The following is a 5,416-nucleotide window of genomic DNA, read 5'->3' as shown; positions in this document are numbered from 1 at the left end:
GGCTGATCCCCAGAGTCAGGGGTCTGAGTTATGAGGAAGTATTGGACTCAGACTTTTCAGCCTGGAAAGGAGGCGTCTGAGAGGTGATCTTATAGAGGGATATAAGATTGTTAAGGGTATAGCAAAAGTTAGCTTTTTTTATTCGGCCAAGGGATGTGGGCGTCGCTGGCAAGTCCGGCATTTATTGCCCATCCCTAATTCCCCTTGAGAAGGTGGCGGTGAGCCGCCACCTTGAACCGCTGCAGTCAGTGTGGTGAAGCTACTCACCCAGTGGAATATTACTTTGAATTAAACTACGGAAGTAGAACAAGGGCAACATAGGAACAGCCCCTAAGAGCCTGTTGCACCAAACGTTCCAACTAGTAAAAGGCAATTTTAGGGCTGACATCAGGAAATCTTTCTTCACACAAAGAGGTATCAACGGGGATACCCGTGGGGTTACGGGGATAGGGTGGGATATGTGTTGGTGTAGGGGTTACGGGGATCGGGTGGGATATGTGTCGGTGCAGGCTCGATGGGCCGAAATGGCCTCTATCTGCACTGTGGGGTTTCTGTGATTTCTGTGAACGGGTGGAATAAACTCCAACAACACAAAAGCAAAATACTGCGGATGCTGGAAATCTGAAATAACAAAATGCTGGAAAAGCTCAGCAGGTCAGGCAACATCTGTAGAGAGAGAAACAAAGTTAACGTTTCAGGTCGATGACCCTTCGTCACAAAGAGGTATCAACGGGTGGAATAAACTTCCAGCAGAGTAGTGGAGGCAAAACCCCAGAATCACTTGAGGGAAAATTGGATGCTACAATGGGAGATGTTGGGATCTCTCTGGATGAATGAATTATGATGGGCCGAATGGCCTTCACCATTTGTAGTTATCCTGTGCTCTTATCATGTACGCTATAACTGAAAAGTGAAACCATTTTGTAAACACACTACAGGAGTGTGAATGCCCCTGTAGCTATTCCTCTGTCAGCTTTCAAATCTCCCTTATTCTATGATGTCTTGTTTGCCAAACTAAAACGATCAGGATTTTCTTCTGTATGGTATCACCTCCTCCGTAGTTTTCTGCACGTTATGTTCCTAACTGAGACTTAAAGCAGGGGACCTGCTCTCAAGCTATTTCCTGTGCTCTACAGAGAAACTAAAAGTGGGTCTGTGTGACTCTGATTGACCGCTGTGCAGCTCCCTCCAGTGACTGATCTCAGCAGCTTGCCATATGTCAGGCGCGAGTAAGTAGCTGAATGTAACTGGGTCTTGTCCGCATGACATTGGCCTGTGTGATAGTTGCCCTGAGGAGGTGGTGTTGGGCTGCCTTCTTGAACTGCTGCAAACAGTTTGATACAACTGAATGGATTGCTGGGCCACATCAGTGGCCAGTTAAGCGTCAACCACGTTGGAGTGAGACTGGAGTCACGTATAGGTCAGACCGGGTAAGGACAGCAGGTTTAATTCCCTAAAGGACATTAGTGAACCAGTGGGTTTAACAACAATCTGACAGCTTCATGGTCACTTTTACTGAAAGAAAAAAAAGATAGACTTGCATTTATATAGCGCCTTTCACTACCACCGGACATCTCAAAGCGCTTTACAAACAATGAAGTACTTTTGAAGTGGAGTCATTGTTGTAATGTAGAAAACGCGGCAGCCAATTTGCACTGTGCAAGCTCCCACAAACCAATGTGATAATGACCAGATAATCTGTTTTTGTTATGTTGGCCAGGACACCGGGGATAACTCCCCTACTCTTCTTCGAAATAGTGCCATGGGATCTTTTATGTCCACCTGAGGGAGCAGACGGGACCTCGGTTTAATGTCTCATCCTGAAAGACGGTACCTCTGACAGTGCAGCACTCCCTCAGCACTGCACTGGAGTGTCAGCCTAGCTTTATGTGCTCAAGTCCCTGGAGTGGGACTATGAACCCACAACCTTCTGACTCAGAGGCGAGTGTGCTACCCACTGAGCCGCAGCTGAAACCAGCTTTTTATTTCCAAATTAAAAAAAAACTGAATTCAAATTCTCAAACTGCCATAGTGGTCCTCTGTCCAGTAAATAACCAATACGCTACCATACCCACTGCTGACTTATTCCTGATCTCTGAGGAAGAGAAGATCTGGGTGTAGGTTGATCCAGGGTTCTTGCACCCCCTTGTGGCCAGTCACAGAATGGTATTGGGAGAGTCCTGGGGACAGCCTGTCTGTCCACCCTGACAGTCCAGCAATGGGGCACAGCGTGAAGTGACGAAGAGAAGGGGGGTGGGGAGGCTGGTGGCGGAGGTCAAGGAAGGCAAAATAAAAATAAATGTGAGGGCTAACTAAAAGATTTGTTTTAGGGTTCTCTGGTAACTGTCAATGTGTTCAATTTGAACTTGACTTGGAGGCTATAAAACAACATATTAGTGCAGCATCCTGTACTCGTGAGAGCCAAGGGAGAATTGTGTTCCTCTTTTGGTAGGACCAATCAAAAATAAACAAATAAACTGTAACTAATAGAACTTTAAATAAATGTTAACAAATCAAATTAGAATTTGGTTATCCAAATCAATTATGCACTCCAGTCCCCGCGGTGCCCGCTGGTCACGGAAGTCCTCGAGCGTGCCGGCGGGCACCGCGTGCTCCATCTCCAGGGCCACCCGGGCGCGAACATGGCCGCAGAAGAGAGGGAGGCAATCTGGCTGGACGACCCCCTCGACCGCCCGCTGCCTGGACCAATTGATGGCTTTCTTAGCCAGGCCCAGGAGCAGACCCACGAGGAGGTCCTCCAACCTGCCCGCTCCCCTCCGCACCGGGTGACCGTAGGTCAAGAGCGTGGGACTGAAGTGCAACCAAAAATCGAGGAGCAGCCCCTTCAAATAATGGAAGAGGGGCTGCAACCTCTCACACTCCGTGTAAATGTGAAAAACGGATTCCTCCAGGCCGCAGAACAAACAGGCGGCCTGGGAGTCCGTGAACCTACTTAAAAATATATTGCACGGGACTGCTCCGTGCAACACCCTCCAGGCCAAGTCCCCAATAGAACAAGGGAGGACTCCCGCATAGAGAGCCCTCCATTGGGGACCTCCGCCGGAAGGCAAGACAGCACGCCACGGCGTGTCCGGACGGCAGGCGAAGATGACAAAGTGGAAAGTGTGCAGGAGCAGCCCATACAGGAAACACCTCCGTGCGGAATGAAAAGGCACGGAGGGTATTTCCTCGAGATGGCTCAAGTTGTGAGGCGCCGGTTCCCGAGGGGAGTTTCGGGGCTGGGCGCCGATAAGGAATTCCGTCCGAACGGGGGAAAGCTTGGATGGGATCGCCCCACGCGCTTGAGCCGCCTCGATACACCTTGTGGCGCCGGGGCGGAGAATTGTGTTGTGTTAAGGGAAGTGTTGCATGTGAAGCTCATTTAAAATCCAATCCTGGTGGTACGTGAACTAATGATATTATTTAGATCATAAAGTGCTTCTCTGCTAAAAGAGCGCAATGCAGCACAGTTCTCGTCGGAGCATTGGATCTACTCCAGGGAGCTGGCATAACTCCACCAGGTCATCCTGCCTTCGGCGTCTTAAGGTTTGTGTCTGTTGTGTCCTGGAACGGGAACTGAGCAGAACACCAGCAGCCAGCTGCAGATCGGGCGGCGTGAGGATTGGTCCGTGTAAAATGGGAGTCGGCAAAGCACCAGGGAATGGAAACAGGACAAACACACCAGTGGCAGAAGCAATCGTGTCTCTATCGGAACCCAGAATGCCTACAGGGATTGACACCCAGTGTCTGGGATTGACGCCCAGTGTCTGTGGGGACTGGCACCCAATGATTATGAGACTGGTGTAAAAATGTCCACAGTGGCAGGTCAAGTTGATTAGGCTGTTAAAAATCCATAATGGATCCTTGGCTTTATAAGTAGAGGCATAGAGTACAAAACCAAGGAGGTCATTCTAAATCTTTATAAATCACTGGTTATGCCTCAGCTGGAGTATTGTGTCCAATTCTGGGCACCACAGTTTAAGAAGGATGTCAAGGCCTTGGAGAGGGTGCAGAGGAGTTTTGCTAGAATGGTCCCAGGGATGAGGGACTTCAGTTATGTGGCAAGACTGGAGAATCTGAGATTGTTCTCAAAATTATGAAGGGGTTTGATAGAGTAGATAGAGAGAAACTGTTTCCACCGGCAGGAGCGTCGGTAACCAGATTTAAGATAATTGATAAAAGAATCAGTTATTGTGGAGGGGGGGGGGGTGGTGGGATGAGGAGAAATTATTTTATGCAGTGAGTTATGATGATCTGGAATGCGCTGCCTGAAAGGGCGGTGGCAGCAGACTCGATAGTAACTTTCGAAAGGGAATTGGATATATACTTGAAAAAGAAAAAATGCAGGGCTACAGGGAAGGAGGAGGGAGTAGGACTAATTAGACCGCTCTCAGAGCCAGCATTGGCACAATGGGGCTTTGACCTCCTTCTGTGCTGTAAGATTCTATGATTCTATGCAACTGGCACACAATGCCCATTGGACTGACACCCATGCCCATTGGACTGACACCCAAAGCCCATTGGACCGGCACCCAAAGCCCATTGGACCGGCACCCAATGCCCATTGGACCGACACCCAAAGCCCATTGGACTGACACCCAAAGCCCATTGGACTGACACCCATGCCCATTGGACTGACACCCAAAGCCCATTGGACCGGCACCCAAAGCCCATTGGACCGGCACCGAATGCCCATTGGACTGACACCCAAAGCCCATTGGACTGGCACCCAAAGCCCATTGGACTGACACCCAAAGCCCATTGGACTGACACCCAAAGCCCATTGGACCGGCACCCAAAGCCCATTGGACCGGCACCGAATGCCCATTGGACTGACACCCAAAGCCCATTGGACTGGCACCCAAAGCCCATTGGACTGACACCCAAAGCCCATTGGACTGACACCCAAAGCCCATTGGACCGACACCCGAAGCCCATTGGACCGGCACCCAAAGCCCATTGGACCGACACCCAAAGCCCATTGGACTGACACCCAAAGCCCATTGGACTGACACCCAAAGCCCATTGGACTGGCACCCAAAGCCCATTGGACTGGCACCCAAAGCCCATTGGACTGACACCCAAAGCCCATTGGACTGGCACCCAAAGCCATTGGACTGGCACCCAAAGCCCATTGGACTGACACCCAAAGCCCGTTGGACTGGCACCCAAAGCCATTGGACTGACACCCAAAGCCCATTGGACCGACACCCAAAGCCCATTGGACCGGCACCGAATGCCCATTGGACCGACACCCAAAGCCCATTGGACTGACACCCAATGCCCATTGGACTGATACCCAAAGCCCATTGGACTGACACCCAAAGCCCATTGGACAGACCCCCAAAGCCAATTGGACTGGCACCCAAAGCCCATTGGACTGACACCCAAAGCCCATTGGACTGACACCCAAAGC

Source organism: Somniosus microcephalus, chromosome 2 (assembly GCF_052327205.1).
Source record: "Somniosus microcephalus isolate GS21.2 chromosome 2, FLI_Smic_1.0, whole genome shotgun sequence".
NCBI classification, from domain to species: Eukaryota; Metazoa; Chordata; class Chondrichthyes; order Squaliformes; family Somniosidae; genus Somniosus; species Somniosus microcephalus.
The sequence above is the reverse complement of the archived record's forward strand: the minus strand, read 5'-3'. Positions refer to the sequence as shown.